The following is a 20,691-nucleotide window of genomic DNA, read 5'->3' as shown; positions in this document are numbered from 1 at the left end:
TGGATTGTGTGTGTGCCATTCAGAGGGTGAATGGGCAAGACAGAAGATTTAAGTGTCTTTGAATGGGGTATGGTACTAGATGCCAGGCGCACTGGTTTGAGTGTCGAACTGCAACGCTGCTGGGTTTTTCCAGCTCAACAGTTTCCCGTGTGTATCAAGAATGGTCCACCACCCAAAGGACATCCAGCCAACTTGACCCAGCTGTGGAAAGTATTGGAGTCAACATGGGCCAGCATCCCTGTGGAACACATATGACACCTTGTAGAGTCCATGCCTCATCGAATTGAGGCTGTTCTGAGGGCAAAAGAGGTTGCAACTCAATATTAGGTGTTCCTAATAAAATATATATATATATATATATATATATATATAAAGTAAGTCATGCTAATGAAACCTCCCATTTCTTTAAGAAATGGCTTTCTTGCCACTCTTCCATAAAGGCCAGATTTGTGCAATATACAACTGATTGTTGTCCTATGGACAGAGTCTCCCACCTCAGCTGTAGATCTCTGCAGTTCATCCAGAGTGATCATGGGCCTCTTGGCTGCATCTCTGATCAGTCTTCTCCTTGTATGAGCTGAAAGTTTAGAGGGACGGCCAGGTCTTGGTAGATTTGCAGTGGTCTGATACTCCTTCCATTTCAATATTATCGCTTGCACAGTGCTCCTTGGGATGTTTAAAGCTTGGGAAATATTTTTGTATCCAAATCCGGCTTTAAACTTCTTCACAACAGTATCTCGGACCTGCCTGGTGTGTTCCTTGTTCTTCATGATGCTCTCTGCGCTTTTAACGGACCTCTGAGACTATCACAGTGCAGGTGCATTTATACGGAGACTTGATTACACACAGGTGGATTGTATTTATCATCATTAGTCATTTAGGTCAACATTGGATCATTCAGAGATCCTCACTGAATTTCTGTAGAGAGTTTGCTGCACTGAAAGTAAAGGGGCTGAATAATTTTACACGCCCAATTTTTCAGTTTTTGATTTGTTAAAAAAAGTTTGAAATATCCAATAAATGTCGTTCCACTTCATGATTGTGTCCCACTTGTTGTTGATTCTTCACAAAAACATGCAGTTTTATATCTTTATGTTTGAAGCCTGAAATGTGGCAAAAGGTCGCAAAGTTCAAGGGGGCCGAATACTTTCGCAAGGCACTGTACATATTACCTCAATTACCTTGACCAACCGGTGCCCCCGCACATTGATTCTGTACCGGTACCCCCTGTATATAGTCTCACTGTTGTTATTTTATTGCTGCTCTTTGATTACTTGTTCCTTTTTATTATCTTATTCATATTTTTTAAACTGCATTGTTGGTTAGGGGCTTGTAAGTAAGCATTTCACTGTAAGGTCTACTACACCTGTTGTATTCGGCGCATGTGACGAATAAAATTTGATTTGATTTTGAAATGGCACCCTATTTCCTATATAATCAATGCACTACTTTGGACCAAAACCCACAGGGTGGCTAGTGCACAACTAGGACAATGGCAGAGGAGGCTGGTGGGAGGAGCGATAGGAGGATGGGCTCATTTTAATGGCTGGAATGGAATTAATGGAAAGGTATCAAACATGAGAACCACATTTGACACCGTTCTATTAATTCCATTCCAGCCATTGCAAGGAGCCCATCCTCCCATAGTGCCTCCTACCAGCCTCCTCTGGAATAGGGTGCCATTTGCGACCCAACCCAAGACTCTTCTCTAATTTAAACCGAACACTCTCAAGACACTTAAAAAGCTGTAGGTCAATGTACTATGTATCCTATGAGTTAATAGTTATGCTGAAACAACAGTGTGTGTAATTTCAGACAAGCTGGTGCAATGGCTCTTCAAATGGAAAAAGGCCTGAGCAGGTTGGCTCTCTGAATGGACACATCCCCAGAGCAGGGAAACAGAGGTATGTATAGACATGATCTGTACATGGCTCTGGTCCATAGCGTTCATGCTGCTGAGATTAATGAACAGCATCAATAAGTGACGTGACACACGTTTTCTCCCCAATTTCGTGGTGTCCAATTGTTTAGTAGCTACTATCTTGCCTCGGGCTCGGGAGAGACGAAGGTTGAAAGTCATGCGTCCTCTGATACACAACCCAACCAGGCCGCACTGCTTCTTAACACAGGGCCATCCAACCCGGAAGCCAGCCGCACCAATGTGTCGGAGGAAACACTGTGCACCTGGCAACCTTGGTTAGCGCGCACTGCACCCGGCCCGCCACAGGAGTCGCTGGTGCGCGATGAGACAAGGATATCCCTACTGGCCAACCCCTCCCTAACCCGGACGACGCTAGGCCAATTGTGCGTCACCCCACGGACCTCCCTGTCGCGAATTAGATGTTCTTACCGACTTGCCAAAACTATAGTTTGTTAACAAGAAATGTGTGGAGTGGTTGAAAAATGAGTTTTAATGACTCCAACCTAAGTGTATGTAAACTTCTGACTTCAACTGTATATGGTATTGATGTAGTTCCTGAGATGTTAGACTTTGCTGAGACTTTGATCATTGTTTGCTTGTTTGCAGCACTCCTAACCGGCTAGTTCTGAGGGATGTCTGTGGAGCGCGTCTTGGACCTGGACAATCAGACAAATGGACCTCTAGCCAGTCAACAGGCTTCCAGAGACCAACTCAGACCCCAGAACATCATCCACCATCCAGAACACCTCACATCCAATTAAGCCCTGTGACATCATCATCAACACACAAAGCTGAACAAAGACTCCCAGCAGCCTCTCCTCCCTGCTTCAAAAATGGGTATGTCATCAGGGCGGCATGTAGCCTAGAGGTTAAGAGCGTTGGACCAGTAACTGAAAGGTTGCTGTTTCGAATCCCAAAGCTGACTACGTGAAAAATCTGCCAATGTGCCCTTGAGCAAGGCACTTAACCCTAATTGCTCCTGTAAGTCGATATGGATACATGTCAAATAAAATTACAATATAATAGATTGATAACTGAAAAACTGATAACTTTTAAAGTCTAGGAATTAGAACGTAGTTGATTTTTTAAATGTGAATTGACATCTGATTCTGCTTGTTCGGTTCACACTTGTTCTGGTATCTGTCACTCTGTCAGAACTAGAAGTGACACCAACCATAGAAATCTATGCTTGGAATCATTTGAACTGATTGTACCGTTGTCCTCCACTAGATGGCGCCCTAAGAGGGCATCAGACACACTGTGCCGGGACAAGAATCAAGAGACTGGGTGTGTGTCGCCACTGCTCAAGACGCGCCGTGCAGAGTTCAGTGGTCAGTGTCACACACACACCACACAGAGAGAGAGTTCATTGGGGTGAAATCTTAGCTTTACCGTTCAATCTTTCACACCACAGTCCAAAACAATTCCTAGACAATTTGCTCAGCTTAGGGAGGCCTGAGGAAAATCCTTTAGATTTTATCCAAAGAACAGTCAAAATTCTAATTGAACCCACTTGTGGCCATGCTCTACCAACTGAGCTACAGAAGGACCACGCTTCGCTATTTTTGTGAAAATGTACTATTTGTCTAAAAACCTTTTTCTTAAATCTCGGTGCTCAGTCTAGGGTATAGATCCACAGCAGTTGGAGGTCGCTTATATCTACATTGTCTTAACCAATTAAGGGTCAACCATACTTGTGTAATCAGGAGTTTTCCTCGTTAAGTGTTTTGTTGCAATTTCAAATCAAATTTTATTGGTTACATACACATGGTTAGCAGATGTTAATGCGAGTGTAGCGAAATGCTTGTGCTTCTAATGCCAACAGTGCAGTAGTATCTAACAAGTAATCTAACAATTTCACATCTACCTTATACACGCAAGTGTAAAGGAATTAATAAGAATATGTACATATAAATAGATGGATGAGCGATTTCCGAACTGCATAGGAAATATGCAGTAGATGATATAGAGTACAGTATATACATATGAGACGAGTAATGTAGGGAATGTAAACATTGTATAAAGTGGCATTGTTTAAAGTGACTAGTGATACATTTATTACATCCAATTTTTTATTATTAAAGTGGCTAGAGATGAGTCAGTATGGTGGCAGAAGCCACTCAATGTTAGTGATGGCTGTTTAACAGTCTGATGGCCTTGAGATAGAAGCTGTTTTTCAGTCTCTCGGTCCCAACTTTGATGCACCTGTACTGACCTCGCCTTCTGGATGATAGCGGGGTGAACAGGCAGTGGCTTGGGTGGTTGTTGTCTTTAATGATAATTTTGGCCTTCCTGTGACATCGGGTGGTGTAGGTGTCCTGGAGGGCAGGTAGTTTGCCCCCGGTGATGCGTCGTGCAGACCTCACTTTCCTCTGGAGAGCCTTACGGTTGTGGGCGGAGCAGTTGCCGTACCAGGCGGTGATACAGCCCGATAGGATGGTCTCGATTATGCATCTGTAGAAGTTTGTGACAAGCCAAATTTATTTGTTCGCCGAGGAACTTAAAACTTTCCACCTTCTCCACTACTGTCCTGTCGATGTGGATAAGGGGCTGCTCCCTCTGCTGTTTACTGAAGTCCACGATCATCTCTTTTGTTTTGTTGACGTTGAGTGTGAGGTTATTTTCCTGACACCACACTCCGAGGGCCCTCACCTCCTCCCTGTAGGCCGCCTCGTCGTTGTTGGTAATCAAGCCTACCACTGTAGTGTTTTCTGCAAACTTGATGATTGAGTTGGAGGCGTGCATGGCCACGCAGTCATGGGTGAACAGGAAGTACAGGAGAGGGCTGAGAACGCACCCTTGTGGGGCCCCAGTGTTGAGGATCAGCGGGGTGGCAATGTTGTTTCCTACCCTCACCACCTGGGGGTGCCCCGTCAGAAAGTCCAGGATGCAGTTACACAGGGCGGGGTCGAGACCCAGGGTCTCGAGCTTGATGACGAGCTTGGAGGGTACTATGGTGTTAAATGCTGAGCTGTATTCGATGAACAGCATTCTTACATAGGTATTCCTCTTGTCCAGATGGGTTAGGGCAGTGGGCAGTGTGATTGCGATTGCGTCGTCTTTGGACCTGTTGAGGCGGTAAGCAAATTGGAGTGGGTCTAGGGTGGCAGGTAGGGTGGAGGTGATCTGATCCTTCACTAGTCTCTCAAAGCACTTCATGATGACGGAAGTGAGTGCTACGCGGCGGGGCGATAGTCGTTTAGCTCAGTTACCTTAGCTTTATTGGGAACAGGAACAATGGTGGCCCTCTTGAAGCATGAGCAGTGGGGTTAACATTTAGCAGGTGTTGCTGTGTCTAACCAAACCTCCCCCTGCGTTTCCCTCTTCTTCTATATTGTGTTGGCAAGCCTGACCATTTTCCTGGTTGGATAAACAAATGCTTAACTTTATGGCCTTGTTAAAAATGCCTGCCGTAAACAATCTCTTGCCTTCAGACTGCTTTTCTTTTAACTCTTTCTCGTTCAGGAGACGCAACATTTAGCTGTGTGCTTTAGCCAACTCCTGTGGCTATCGCTGTCATGTCATACATGTAGGCAACCAGGCTACTGTCTCTTCAACAAGGGTCAAAATGGAACTGTTGTGTTTCGTTGTTTAGGTTCCCGCTGGGGCCACCCATACGAAAACTTTTATCAAAGTCACTTTGGATAAAAGTGTCTGCTAAACAGCATATATTTTATTATTCCTTTTCTGTTTTACATCTTCCTCAGGAGATTCCCAAATGTCTGTGAGATGCAGCCCAGTGGAGTCGGAGCAGGATTCTGCATCAGAACCATCTCCAGAAAGAGAGGTGGACAGTTCCTCAAAGACGGACGACAGGCTCTCTGTCTCCCCGGGAGACTCAACATGGAGGAGACATGACTCTGGGATGAATGGATCTCCTCCACAAAACACAGAGGTAGGACTATAGCTGTGTCTCAAGTGGGACCCTCTTCCCTAGATAGTGCACTATAGTTAATAGGATGCCATTTGGGACACATACAGTTGACTGGCCTCAGGACTCACATAAATATATGTCTAGTGGAAAACAATTGCTTATACTTACTAGTCTGGTACATAGTTATCGGTGGTAACCATACTTGTTAGCTAGCTAGGTTGAGCGTTGGCTAGCTTTTTCAAGCATTGTTAGTGTTGGCTAACTCAGTTTTGCTAGGTCTATTCCTCACAGTGAAATGACAACAGTGAACAGCCAAGTTGCTTAACTTCCACCCTATACAGATAGTCCTGATTCAGCTGAGCTGGTAGCTCCATATCTTGCAACAGGATAACACCCCAGGGTAGCTTGGTCTATAGAATAGTATAGAGTCTTGTAAAGTGTGGCCGTTGAAAACAAACTCCAGTGAACTATATGAGAACTAACTGGTTAGTGTAGGTGCATTTGCAGGCTCATATGTTTTCGTTTAGGATAACCCCTGTGACTAATAGTCCTACCTGGTGTGCTTTCAGAAGGAGGGGAAGGGAAGTTCAGGATCACTGCAGAACCAGATCAAGAGGACTAGTGGTTCATCAGGGACGGGCCCCAGGGAAGTGTCCCTGTCCCAGCAGGCCACCGAAGCCAGAGCCCAGATAGTGACGACTCTCCCGACCGCCCCTTGATGTCAGGGGCCAGAGGTGCATCCACAGGGTCCCCGAGACACCCACTCTCCGCTGTGGCTTCAGTGACCCAGGCCACACAGGAGAAGCGGTTTACCTTTAGCAGGCCTCCCCTCTGGGCTAACCTCACAGACAGAGAGAGGAGGCCTCCCCTCCGGGCTAACCTCACAGACAGAGAGAGGAGGCCTCCCCTCCGGGCTAACCTCACAGACAGAGAGAGGAGGCCTCCCCTCCGGGCTAACCTCACAGACAGAGAGAGGAGGCCTCCAACCAAGTGTCTCTCCCTCCATCTCAGGCTGAGGCAGCCCAAGTCCACTTCCACAGAACCTAGTAAGTTGACCCATTGTTTAACCCTTCATAGCATATTGATCAGAACATACCATATCACGCATAGACTGGCGGTATGACGACACATACTACTCTGTAATATGAGTGTTGTTACGCTGAACCAACATTATAAACGAAGCAAAATGCCCTCCTCACCCAGTGGCGTCAGTAGAGAATATCATCCGGCCCTAATGGATGAACAGGCGAGGAAGTGGTTTCAGCTGTATGTCTTAGTGGGGTTCAGGGCCATTACATAACAGACTGGCTAGTATCACGATACTCAATACTAAAACAATACCACAACAACAACACAAAGAAGGCGTATTAGACAAATTCCCAGAATGGCACTTGATCCAGACAGATAAACTCAGCTACTGTTATGCAATCAGTTGGACTTAGATTAGTAAAAACTAAGTACCAAACAACATAATGGTCATTTATTTGAATGGTAAATCTGCATTGATAAACTGGGTGAATCAAGATGTAGCCTAGGTCTATTCACAATACAGGTGAATGCATCATATTCAACAGGATTGTGTGCATTGAGCTTGTTGTAGCTGATATTATGGGGCTACAGATGATAAGCAATCCTTTCCATTTAGGACTTATTTTATTGGCAACTGTTAGAACATATTATTTTATTGTACTGATCAACATTTGCATAGAAGAAGCAATATCTTTTATCAAAGTGTGTGGTGTCTCTTTAAGAAAGTAATGAGGTCATTTGCAAGGAAGAATGTGGCTGTGGAATCTGACTTTGTGGCTAAGCAAACCAGACTGGAGGCGAGGGAGACTAAGGGTGCGTTGGTAAATCACTCTGGCTCGAGCAGATTAAAAACGGATGAATTTACAAATGCGCAACACCTGTTGAATATTACCGGTGTCATTAAACGTTGGCAAAAAAACATAACTAAATTGTTGCCAGAATCACAGTTAGTCACCAACGCTCTAGATAACATGAAAACAGCCTAACCAGCTCTGCTAGGGCGAGTAAAATGGTCAGAGTGAGGTGTTCTCTCATTTATCTCTGGAAGTAGCTAGCCAGCTACAGAACGCTCGGATCAACCTTTCTCCTCGGCCAGAGCGTCCAGTGTACTCTGAACGCTCCCGAGAGCGAAACACTCTGAATTTACGAACGACCCAGAGCACATTCTGACACTGTAAGCAATTTACAGGGAAACTCCCTCTGTTGGCATGGTGCACCACCACCGTGGCATTAGAATGGATCCTCTAGAAGGACCTAAGCTCCACCCCTATAACCAACACTAACCTTAACTTCTATGCAGCTAAGCCACACCCATAGCCACTGATTGGATCTGTTGTGAGCTGCGACCTTAGCGAGGACCTGTTCTAGCAGAGACTCATGGGCTTCCTCTCTCTAGTGGAGTCTTGGCCCTTCAAATCCACAGTGATTAGGTAGTAACGAGTACAGGAGCCTTCATAATGATGACGCCATGAGGAGCTGGGGAGCCAAGAAGCGGTTGGAAAAGAGAGGAAACTCAAGCTTGGGTTTGTAATTTTCGGTACAGACAATATTTGCCATTAAGATATATTTTTGTCAACATGGGACTGGGGCATCACCAGGGGAATGATGAGGACACAACATCCGATGAAGATCCTCATCTGGTCTGCATTTGTTCTCTCTTCTCCTAATGGGTCCTAGTTAAAGCTTTACAAGCTCTTTGTGGTCAGAGATGTGTAGCCAGAGGCGGGCCTGGGAAACCATCAGCTGTCAGCGGTGCTGAGAGATTAATGCCTGGCTCCACCGCAGAGGGGTGGCTCACTTTTTTTTGAGGTGTGTGTGTGTGTTTGAATATGTGTGTGTGTGTGTGTTTGAAGATGTGTGTGTGTCTTCACATGCACTCAAAGTGCTGACAAGGAAAAGACCATAGCAGGCTTGGTTATTCTCAGTCCCCTTTGTCCCTCTGTGTTAATGTACCATGCATGGTGGAGGAGAGAGAGGAGGCAGGCAGGGAGAGAGAGAGAGAGAGAGAGAGAGGCAGGGAGCGAGGAGGAGGCAGGCGGCCAGGCAGGTAGTGAGAGAGAGAGGAGGCAGGCAGGGAGAGAGAGAGAGAGAGAGAGGAGGCAGGCAGGGAGCGAGAGAGGAGGCAGGAGGCAGGTAGCGAGAGAGAGAGAGGCAGGCAGGGAGGCAGGCAGGGAGCGAGAGAGGAGGCAGGCGGCCAGGCAGGTAGCGAGAGAGAGAGGAGGCAGGCAGGGAGAGAGAGAGAGAGAGAGAGGCAGGCGGCCAGGCAGGTAGCGAGAGAGAGAGGAGGCAGGCAGGGAGAGAGAGAGAGAGAGGAGGCAGGCAGGGAGCGAGAGAGGAGGCAGGCGGCCAGGCAGGTAGCGAGAGAGAGGAGGCAGGCAGGGAGAGAGAGAGAGGCAGGCAGGGAGCGAGAGAGGAGGCAGGCGGCCAGGCAGGTAGTGAGAGAGAGAGGAGGCAGGCAGGAGAGAGAGAGAGAGAGAGAGGAGGCAGGCAGGGAGCGAGGCAGGCGAGGCAGGTAGCGAGAGAGAGAGAGGAGAGGCGGAGAGAGAGGAGGCAGGCAGGGAGCGAGAGAGGAGGCAGGCGGCCAGGCAGGTAGCGAGAGAGAGAGGAGGCAGGCAGAGAGAGAGAGAGAGAGAGAGGCAGGCGGCCAGGCAGGTAGCGAGAGAGAGAGAGGAGGCAGGCAGGGAGAGAGAGAGAGAGAGGAGGCAGGCAGGGAGCGAGAGAGGAGGCAGGCGGCCAGGCAGGTAGCGAGAGAGAGAGGGAGGCAGGCAGGGAGAGAGGAGGCAGGCAGGGAGCGAGAGAGGAGGCAGGCGGCCAGGCAGGTAGCGAGAGAGAGAGGAGGCAGGCAGGGAGAGAGAGAGAGAGGAGGCAGGCGGCCAGGCAGGTAGAGAGAGAGAGGAGGCAGGGAGAGAGAGAGAGAGAGAGAGAGAGAGAGGAGGCAGGCAGGGAGAGAGAGGAGGCAGGCGGCCAGGCAGGTAGAGAGAGAGGAGGCAGGGAGAGAGAGAGAGCAGGAGGAGGAGGCAGGCAGGGAGAGAGAGAGGAGGCAGGCAGGGAGAGAGAGAGAGAGCAGAGCAGGCAGGGAGGGAGAGAGAGAGAGGAGGAGGCAGGCAGGGAGAGAGAGGGGAGAGAGGAGGCAAGCAGGCAGGAGAGAGAGAGCGAAGAGGGAGGCAGCAGGCAGGGAGAGAGAGAGAGAGGAGGCAGGCAGGGAGAGAGAGGGGGCAGGGATAGGGAAACAGGGAAGTGGGAGGAGGAGGAGAGAAGAGGGATGAGACAGGAGGGAGGGAGAGGAATATGTAGGTCCCGTGTGGATCAGTTGGTAGAGCATGGCGCTGCAACACCAGGGTTATGGGGAGGAGGGGGGGGGGAGACAAGTAGTCACCCAGATTACTGTGGCTTGCCAAAGCTTCCTATAAAGCCCATTAGTCCTGTGTCTGTCTATTGGCACTTGACCCACACTGACCCAATCCCCTTCCCCCCTCCACTTCCCCCTCTAACTCTGGGTCCTTCCGCTGCTACCAGGAGCTTCTAGTCCCCCTTTAAATGAACCCATTGACTCTGTGTGAGCAGCTAACAGCCATCTCCAGCTAGGTCCGTGATCCTATGTCAGGACTTGTACAATGTAGGCTAATCTGTATTTATGTCAAAGGTATTGATGAACAACAGGATGTAGGCTAATATTGCGTACTTCATCATAATCAATGTGATATATTAAAAGATGAGGTGCAGCTAAAAACGTGATTATTCTTTTTTTTAAATGATGCTATTTTCACACTATCACTGAAAATATGATGATGCCCTTTTTGTGTAAGAGATGTTAGAAAACAATGCTTTGAATTTCAGCTTGTTCAGGTGGGGTGGAACTTTTGGCCATCACATGACATGTGATCTGATTTGTGATCTGATTATAATAGACCAATGACTGTTCATCTGGGAAAGGGGATGGGCTCTAGACCCTCCTCTCAGCCAATCAGGGATGTCTATGTAAATATCTTCACATTTGTTTCCTAACGCCCACATGATCAGAGAGTGTTTCAAGGGCAAAAGGAGGCTCAGGGAAATGCACTCAGTTCCTGATGTTTGGTAAACTCAGTGTAAATGATAAAGAAATATATGTTGGAGTTATTTTCATTAAATAAACAGACAGTGATTTATTAGACATACAGTGATTTACAAATTACAAAGACTACAATGCTCATCCTCCCTACAGTGTGTTAGCTAATCATTCATCAAAGTAGTCATCTTGAGTACAAATAGATACCACTCCAATCCTCTTAAGTCCTTCACTGACTGTTAGTGTGCCAGCAACTGACACACTCATTAACACACTGACTTGAAAGTGACAGTCTCAGTCGGTGGTAGAGCATGGAAAGGAGCTTCTGCTCTCAACTTCAGGCACAGTCAGTGTGCCAGCAGCTCCTTCGTGAAGCCACCCCATTGACACACTAACTAACGGTGTCAGTGTCACTTCAAGGTGCCAGTCCCAGTAGGTGGCACCATAGATATACAACAGTTATGGGTGGTACAGCAGGACAAGGTGCTCCAGTTCTGGCTAGCTCAGCGCTGAGCGTCACACTACAGATGACTCCCTGGCAAGCCTATTACCCTGGGCCAACCAACCCCAGCCTTGGTATGGACCGGCCTCAGTGTGTGTAGGGACCTTACTATATACAGTACAATCCCCTCACCTACAGACTGGTGTCTCTCTCTCCCCTCTCTCTTCCTCATTTTGAGAGGAAGCCTAGTATATTCTGTAACTATCTTCCACTTATCATTTAAGCCCAATGTTTTTACACCCAGCTGCTGCAACAGACCACTGGCCTGTAATATTATCACTTCCCTTGTTTGTTTAATAACAGTGTATAATCACCATACTAAGTCGAGTGTCTCTGTGTGTCAGTTGTGCTTTCCAGTGAGGATGAGGAGGACATGGATGATGAAGAAGAGTGCCCCAAGCTGAAGACCCCACAACAGAGCCCCAGGCAAGGCCAACCCACCCCAGAGGAACATGTACCCAAACAGGTAGGGGGCGGCATGTGTCTCTAATGATCATGGTACATCATCACATGTCATAGGCCTATTCCCTTTAAGTGAGTAGAATTCTAATGATATGGTTCTAATTCCATGGTTGCTTGGACAAATAACATATTGTCTGGTTTGAAAAATATTAGAGCCTTTGACAGTCAGAGAGCATCAAATCAAGAAAACAAATCAAGACGGACATGTTTATATGCAGTACTCAGAGAGGACAGTGCTCAGAGAAGCCAGCTATTTCAGACTTGGATTGAGAGGTCAGACTTGGAGAAGACAACATTGTAGCCTGTATCACGACTGAGGTGAGGTTTGCCAGCTCTTGTCAGCTAACTGCCTGTCTGTAACACATGTAGAGGTTTAGCTAGCGAGCAGACAGTGGGGATTGGGAATGTGTAAGTAATAAAAGAAACCAGTCTGGTGCTGTGAGATAATTAGTAGTAGAAAGCCTCCCCAGTGGATGTTTTAGAAGAAGCATGTAACTGGTTAAGATCCAACATGTTTGTTATTGTGTTTCGGGACGCTGTAGAGGAACAGATTAAACCCCTATGTTGAGCATCTCCAATAGAGCTTCCCATCTCTGTTCTAGGATTTCTATATTGCTCAGTGCAGTGTCTCTTCTTTTACTGTAGCTGGAGGGACCTAGCTGAAGGGCCTCCACCTTAAACTCCATCCACTGTAACTTGTTGCACCTAAAAGACATCACCAATTGAAAACATTCTAGGAAATCGTGGTCGATTTAAAGCATTTGCTTCTAGGAAGGCCTTGGTTTCATGCCTGGGAAGAAATCTATTTAAGCAGTTGAGGTAAATATGAGGTGTTTTATGCAATATTGTGAATTATTTCCATGTGTGCCGGTGCCTCTGTGTTGTGATTGGCAGGCTGTGGTTGGAGAGAAGGTCACAGGGTCACAGAGCGTATCGGAGCACCAACCTGGCAGCACACAGCCACTGCCTCCTATCATGGAACTGTCCTTCTCTACACTGCACGCTGGGGTGGTCCGAGCGCAGGCCAATGGAAACCTGGTGGTAAGACCCTTTGGCTAGTGGTGTGTGTGTGTGTAGGTCACTCTATCTTTGTGTACACATAGGCGCGTGCTTGTGCTCCACATTCAAAATTAGCTGAGCATAATACCTGTGCGTTCCAAATTTGTGTCTCAGTTGAAGCCTTTATGAATGTAAGACAGAAACAACCAGGTTCTTTCCTCACTGTCCTGATTTCACATCAATATTTGCCCAGCTTCTTTCTTTTTTTTTTTTTCTTTCTTTCTTTCTTTCTTTCTTTCTTTCTTTCTTTCTTTCTCTCTTTCTTTCTTTCTTCTTTCTTTCTCTTTCTTTCTTTCTCTCTTTCTTTTCATGCTCTCTTCCAGATAGCTTCCCCCTTAATGTGATTGGCCCATCACTAGTTTTTGTTCCTGGTTTATATTTTAATAAAGGACATGTGTTGTCCAACGTCTTAATGGGCCAGTCCTCACAAAATAGGGCTTACATATTACACTGATGGGACGGATGGAGAGAGCTGTAATAAAATAGAAGATCAAATATGTGTCGCTACTTTGAACACTTGGAACACAACCTTCACTGGCAGTCTCAAACACCCACATGCCAGTCTCTTACTGGAACAATAACATGATAAGCAACTCAAGACTATAACTCAGCAGGTGTTCTCCAAACTCCCATCAAGTCTACTCAAGGGCCATAAAAATCCTTTAACAAGCAATTAAGAAATAGTGTGGTGCTAATGACAGAGTCCAGGGTGAATTAAACCGTGGTCAGTGAGTCCGGAGCAGTTGCCTTGTGGTCAATAGATTACTGCAGTTGCCTTGTGGTCAATAGATTACTGCAGTTGCCTTGTGGTCAATAGATTGCAGTTGCCTTGTGGTCAATAGATTGCAGTTGCCTTGTGGTCAATAGATTACTGCAGTTGCCTTGTGGTCAATAGATTAGTTGCCTTGTGGTCAATAGATTACTGCAGTTGCCTTGTGGTCAATAGATTACTGCAGTTGCCTTGTGGTCAATAGATTACTGCAGTTGCCTTGTGGTCAATAGATTACTGCAGTTGCCTTGTGGTCAATAGATTACTGCAGTTGCCTTGTGGTCAATAGATTACTGCAGTTGCCTTGTGGTCAATAGATTACTGCAGTTGCCTTGTGGTCAATAGATTACTGCAGTTGCCTTGTGGTCAATAGATTACTGCAGTTGCCTTGTGGTCAATAGATTACTGCAGTTGCCTTGTGGTCAATAGATTACTGCAGTTGCCTTGTGGTCAATAGATTACTGCAGTTGCCTTGTGGTCAATAGATTACTGTGTCAAACTGTTGTTGTTTTCCACTGTGAGGTCAGCAAAACAACAGGGGAGTCCCCATTGCCTAATTTATTTATTTATTGAGCTGCTTTTGTCATGTCTGGAAACGTTCCTTCTGTTGTTGAACGAGGTCTTTTTTTGTTGACGACCCTATTAAACAGAATATGTATTATTCTGTTATGATTGGTATTGTTTCCATAGCAACCATGCTAAATGCTGACTACCTATTCAATCCTTTCAGATCTACACAAGTGCATCTGGTCTGGGCTAGGGGAATACGGGTCTAGGGGAATAAGGTTCTAAAGGTTGGTCAAGACTGAGCATCAGGGTCAGGGGTCAGTCTACCCTCCTTAGTATATAGACCCAACAGGATGCTTTATAATATCCCTCCACCTTCTCCTCCTTTACCTCTTCTCTAATCAGCTATTTTATTCATCCTCCCTCTTATTACATACCGTAATGACAACATGTCAGCATTTTCCACCTGCTAATATATGTCATCTCCCTCCTCTTTTTGTAGGTAACAGATGATGGCATCACTCTACCGCTGAAAGGTAATCACTGACAGCTTGACATTGCAGCTGTGTGTATGTGTGGTGGAGTATGACCTAGTCTAATGATCAGATGGGGAAAGATGATAAAAAGCTCTCAAAAAGCCTCAGAGGTGAAGTCACTGTGTGTTTTAGTCTTTACTGCAACACATGCAGGGTCCTTTCCTTCCCCAGGGGATCATATGGGCTCCATAGCCTCCCTGAGCCACCCTCTTCCTCTTCCTGCTGCGGCCTCATGAGACTTAGGTCAAGGTATTCAGATGAGGAGGGCAGCGGGCAGATGAGTGGCAGTCTGTTTGTGCCATCGTGTCAACTCCTTGGCCCTCATTGTCATGCTAAACATGTTTGGCTTGACAATAAGCAAATGAGTTGGCAAGAGCACAATCAGATCTGGAACCAGGCTAGTGGCTAAGTCAGACTGGCAAACACACTTCTGTTCTGAAAGTGTAGTGCTGAAATCCATTGTCCAGCAAGGAAAGGTAGTTGACCAGTATGCAAACAAACTGTAGTTAACGATTTACAGGTATTATATACATGTAGAAGGATCAGATCTGCCTATTCTATATTTAAGCAATAAGGCCCGAGGGGGTGTGGTATATGGCAAAAACAACTGTATATCCCGGCTAAGTGCTGTTCTTAAACACGACGCAAAGTCGGAGTGCCTGTATACAGCCCTTAGCCGTGGTATATTGGCCATATACCACAACCCCTGAGGTGCCTTATTGCTATTATATACTGGTTCCAATGTAATTAGAGCTGTAAAAATAAATGTTTTGTTATACCCGTGGTAATGGTGAAATATACCACGGCTGTCAGCCAATCAGCATTCAGGTCTCGACCACCCAGTTTGTAATATTAATTATGTGTAATGATTTAATTCCAGCCTGACGTTCCCTTAGATAACCCGTCTTTAATCCTTTATATAAATCTCATTACGGTTACTCTTGTTATTGTCCCATGGCTTACCCTGTTGTTTACTGTAGGTGAGCATGTAACGACCCTGGTCAAATGTCTGTGACCCTGTGAGGGTCATACACACACGTGCCCCCACCTTGCACCTGAACACACACACACCTCTACACACGTACCTGTTTTTCTCTGGACTGGGTTAGGGTTAAGAAGCTCAGCTTAGGGTTCTATTTACGTTTGTCGACGGTAGGCCATACTGGTCTGCACGACCTTTTCACCCCACTTGACTCCGGGTGCATCTGTGGATCTTACTAGTGTCCTAAGACGCTTATGTTGAGCAGGAGGTGGTCAGTTAGTGAGAGCATGGTGCTAGTAACTCCAGGGTCTTGGATTCTTAACCCCGATAGTCAGTGTATTAGACAGTCTTTCTGCCTTCTCCAAAATACTGTAGAAGACCTTTTTAAATAAATGATAGAAATAATCCAACAAAAAAGACATCCCTGTCATCAGATATCCAGTTTGATCAAAACAGAATTATTACCCCCTTCTCCAACAGATTCCAGGGTGTCATCCGAGGAGGAGGGGGGGGTGTCGGTGAGCCTGGTGGCGTCCCAGCTCAGAGGGTACGCGGTGTGGGACGGGGGTCTAGCCCAAGACGGGAGTCTCTTCCAGGGTTGTCCCGGCCGAGCGGCCCCCTCCCTGCTCTTCCTCTGGGTGTCTGAGGCTCAGGCCAACCTGGTACAGACAGAGCTCTCAGCCCTCCACCCCGTTACACTGCCTGGTAAGACTACTCTACCAACTGGGAGAACGAAGACAGAGAAATTCATTACAATGTTAGTTGAGGCTTGAGAGTCCATGTTAGCTTTAAAAGAGCAGCCTTGAAAAAGAGATGTCAATCTCAATGTGACTTCCCTGGTTAAATGGAGGATAAATAAATCTATCATAATATGAATAGTGGGTCAACATATTTTCACCAGATGCAGAGAATTTGATGCATGAGGCGGGATTAATTGGGACTGGTGTTCCATCCGATCCAGAGGTGGATTAATTGGGACTGGTGTTCCGTCCGATCCAGAGGTGGATAAATTGGGACTGGTGTTCAATCCGATCCAGAGGTGGATAAATTGGGACTGGTGTTCAATCCGATCCAGAGGTGGATTAATTGGGACTGGTGTTCCAATCCAGATCCAGAGGTGGATTAATTGGGACTGGTGTTCCATCCGATCCAGAGGTGGATAAATTGGGACTGGTGTTCCATCCGATCCAGAGGTGGATTAATTGGGACTGGTGTTCCATCCGATCCAGAGGTGGATTAATTGGGACTGGTGTTCCATCCGATCCAGAGGTGGATTAATTGGGACTGGTGTTCCATCCGATCCAGAGGTGGATTAATTGGGACTGGTGTTCAATCCGATCCAGAGGTGGATAAATTGGGACTGGTGTTCCATCCGATCCAGAGGTGGATTAATTGGGACTGGTGTTCCATCCGATCCAGAGGTGGATTAATTGGGACTGGTGTTCAATCCGATCCAGAGGTGGATTAATTGGGACTGGTGTTCCATCCGATCCAGAGGTGGATTAATTGGGACTGGTGTTCCATCCGATCCAGAGGTGGATTAATTGGGACTGGTGTTCCATCCGATCCAGAGGTGGATTAATTGGGACTGGTGTTCAATCCGATCCAGAGGTGGATAAATTGGGACTGGTGTTCCATCCGATCCAGAGGTGGATTAATTGGGACTGGTGTTCCATCCGATCCAGAGGTGGATAAATTGGGACTGGTGTTCAATCCGATCCAGAGGTGGATTAATTGGGACTGGTGTTCCATCCGATCCAGAGGTGGATAAATTGGGACTGGTGTTCAATCCGATCCAGAGGTGGATAAATTGGGACTGGTGTTCAATCCGATCCAGAGGTGGATAAATTGGGACTGGTGTTCCATCCGATCCAGAGGTGGATTAATTGGGACTGGTGTTCCATCCGATCCAGAGGTGGATTAATTGGGACTGGTGTTCCATCCGATCCAGAGGTGGATTAATTGGGACTGGTGTTCCATCCGATCCAGAGGTGGATTAATTGGGACTGGTGTTCCATCTGATCCAGAGGTGGATTAATTGAGTTAAAGGTTCAATCAAACTTCTCAAGATCCTGCCTCCAAAACCTAAAGAAAGACAAGGAAGTGTCGAAGTGGTACATTGTCTTTAATGTGGGCCAGTTACTGAGTATTACAACGCAGCACACCGCCATGACTCAACCACACTTTCTAGAGGAAAAAGTCATCACCTGCCAACGTGTGGAACAGTGTGTGTCTCTGTGTGTGCATCTGTCCGTGTGTTAATGTGTGTGTTCTCTCCTATTGTGGATATATAGGTCAGGCATGTCCATTCCTCCTCCTGGTCCTAAGAGAACAGCTGGGTGATCTGCAGGCTGCTCTGCTAGCCTCCATGCTGGATGTAGAGGCCTTCCGTCAGGGCCGCTCCTACGACCTGAAGAGTCCCCTGTCCTGGGCAGACGGCCTGGCACTGATACACAGCTGTCCCCAGGACACCCACCTCCTCAACCTGCTGGGGCAGAGCCTGGTGGCAGACCCCGGCCTGGGGACAGCAAAGGTCAGTATAGTCACTCAGGAGCTCAGAAGTGTGTGAATACGTCTGTCTGTGTGTCTATATGCTTGACAGTGTGTATATACCTCTGTGCTCTTTCGTCCCCTGTCCCCCCCAACTCTCCATCCCTCTGCCGTAAGATGCAGGCTCAGCCTCAGAGGTATAAATTGATAAACCTGTTATAATAATGTCTGTGTTATTCAATCTACTGTGAGTTCTGGTGTTCAATCCGATAACAGCAGGTGGATAAAGGGACTGGTGTTCCATCGATCCAGAGGTGGATAGATGGGACTGGTCCAGTGATCCAGCTCTAAACTGGTGTTCCATCAGATCACAGAGGTGGATTAATTGGGACTGGTGTTCCATCCGATCAGATTGGATAAATGGGACTGTGTTCCATCCGATCCAGAGGTGGATAACTGGTTCCATCTGATGTGGTGGATTGGGACTGGTGTTCCATCCGATGAGGTGGATGGAACTGGTGTTCCATCTGATCCAGAGGAGAATGGTGTCCATCAACTAGAGGTGGATTAGAGATTGGGAGACGTTCAATCAAACTTCTCAAGATGTGGAAACCTAAATTGGGACTGAGGGGTGGATATGACTAGAGATTGTCTTTAATGGGACTGGTGGAGATCACAGATTGGGATACTAGGGGTGGAGTCATCACCTAGAGATTAGACTTTTGTTGGTGTTCCATCTGTAGAGTGTGGATTAATTTGTCAAATTGGGAGACTGGAGGGGTGGACATCTGCCAAATGCTGGGAGACTGAGCGTTTGCTGATGTAAGTTTGGGAGACCTAGCCTGGAGAGTGTGTGTCCTTGGGAGACTGTCCGCATGTAGAGATTGGGAGACTGAGGGGGGAGATGTAGAGATTGGGAGACTGAGGGGTGGAGATGGCTTGCAGGATAGAGTTGGTGGGGCACTCAGGACCAGCAGCAGAAGTGAGCTGGTCTTACCTCCTCTGTGAGTCCTAGAAGGATGGGGATTTACACAGGCAGTAAGACTCCCAGTTCTGACAGTGGGTGAATGTTCCTTTTGTTATATACCTCTGTGCTCTTTCGTTTTTCCATCCCTCTGCCGTAAGATGCAGGCTCAGCCTCAGAGGTAAAATTGATAAACCTGTTATAATAATGTCTGTGTTATTCCTACTGTGAGTTCTGGGTGCTCAACATAACAGCAAAGCTAGGCCAACACAAGATGGACATTCTAAATGAGCATTCCATTTGCTAGTGAAAGACATTATCCAAATAGCAATAACTGGTTGCATTTGTGCGTTTTTACCCAGATCTGGGAGAATTAATCAACTACACTAAAAAAAAAACGGTTATTACTAAAAATATTCATATTCATTAAATCACATCCCGATATCAACTGAAACACAGACATTAGCTTTTTAATTAATTAATTTGAGATTATTCTTTACAGCCAAAGCAAGACCTCGTTTTTGTTTATTAGCTGAGCAGCTGGAAACTTTGTCCTGTTTACCTTTTGATGATCTTTTCACACTGCCAGCTGTAGGTAAACACTGGAATCAAATGAACTGTCCCTTTCAACTTCGGATGTTTCACTGTAGTCGTGGAAATGTTCCTTTTGTTCCAAAAGAATTTTTATCAAAAATGTTAGTCACGACAGGCGAAGATGGAATTATTCCATAATATCGGCTCATGGCAAGTTTTTTATAATCAATCCTCAAGGTGTTTTTCACATATCTAGTGATAATATATCAACTGGGAAATGGCTTTTCAGTAGGACGAAAAAAAACTGGTCTGTCTTTTACGCAAGAATCTGTGAGCCCTCAGCTGGCCATTTAATCGTTTATGCTCGTCCCATTAGTTGTGTTTCACAATGCTGTAGACACCGTAGAGAATCGTAGAAAAGGGAATCTAGCAACCTTTCAATGGCCAATAGATGCATAGGAACACAATGGTTTCAAAACATGATCACTTCCTGATTGGATTTTTCTTAGGCTTTCGCCTGCAATAAGTTCTGTTATACTCACAACAATATTTTGGAACTTTGAGTGTTTTCTATCCTAGGCTGTCAATTATATGCATATTCTAGCATCTGGTCCTGAAAATAGACAGTTTACTTTGGGAAGGTTTTTTATATATTTTTTGATATTTTATAAATATCGAAAATCTGAAATGATGTATGCGCTGCAAAGAAATATAATGGGCAAGTGGACTAGAGAACAGCGTTCAGATTCTCTTTGCGGTAGCCTAGTCAAGCTTTGTGTAGCGAGTTTGCGGTCTGTGTCGATGCAATCATTTGTTTTTGTTTTAATATTTTCAAAATGATTTTGCTTTTAGTGTTGATTAGGAACCGTGTCTAAAATGCCACTACTTGTGAGCTGGCCCTAGTGATTGGCCCTGTTTGAGAGGTGACAAGCGTTCCTATACTATAGCGACTAAACTTGGGCGCATGTGCTAAGAAAAACGTTATAGATACAAATGTTTTATCGTTGATAGGAC

At 46.2% G+C, this 20,691-nt stretch overlaps 1 pseudogene; it reads left to right on the top strand.

Annotated features, from left to right (window-relative positions):
- Nucleotides 1-6,401: 6,401 nt before the first annotated feature.
- The window catches only part of LOC127920178 (sentrin-specific protease 7-like), a 30,992-nt pseudogene continuing 16,702 nt past the window's right edge, over nt 6,402-20,691 (top strand).

This window comes from Oncorhynchus keta, unplaced genomic scaffold, assembly GCF_023373465.1.
Source record: "Oncorhynchus keta strain PuntledgeMale-10-30-2019 unplaced genomic scaffold, Oket_V2 Un_contig_1853_pilon_pilon, whole genome shotgun sequence".
NCBI lineage: Eukaryota > Metazoa > Chordata > Actinopteri > Salmoniformes > Salmonidae > Oncorhynchus > Oncorhynchus keta.
The sequence above is the reverse complement of the archived record's forward strand: the minus strand, read 5'-3'. Positions and strand labels throughout refer to the sequence as shown.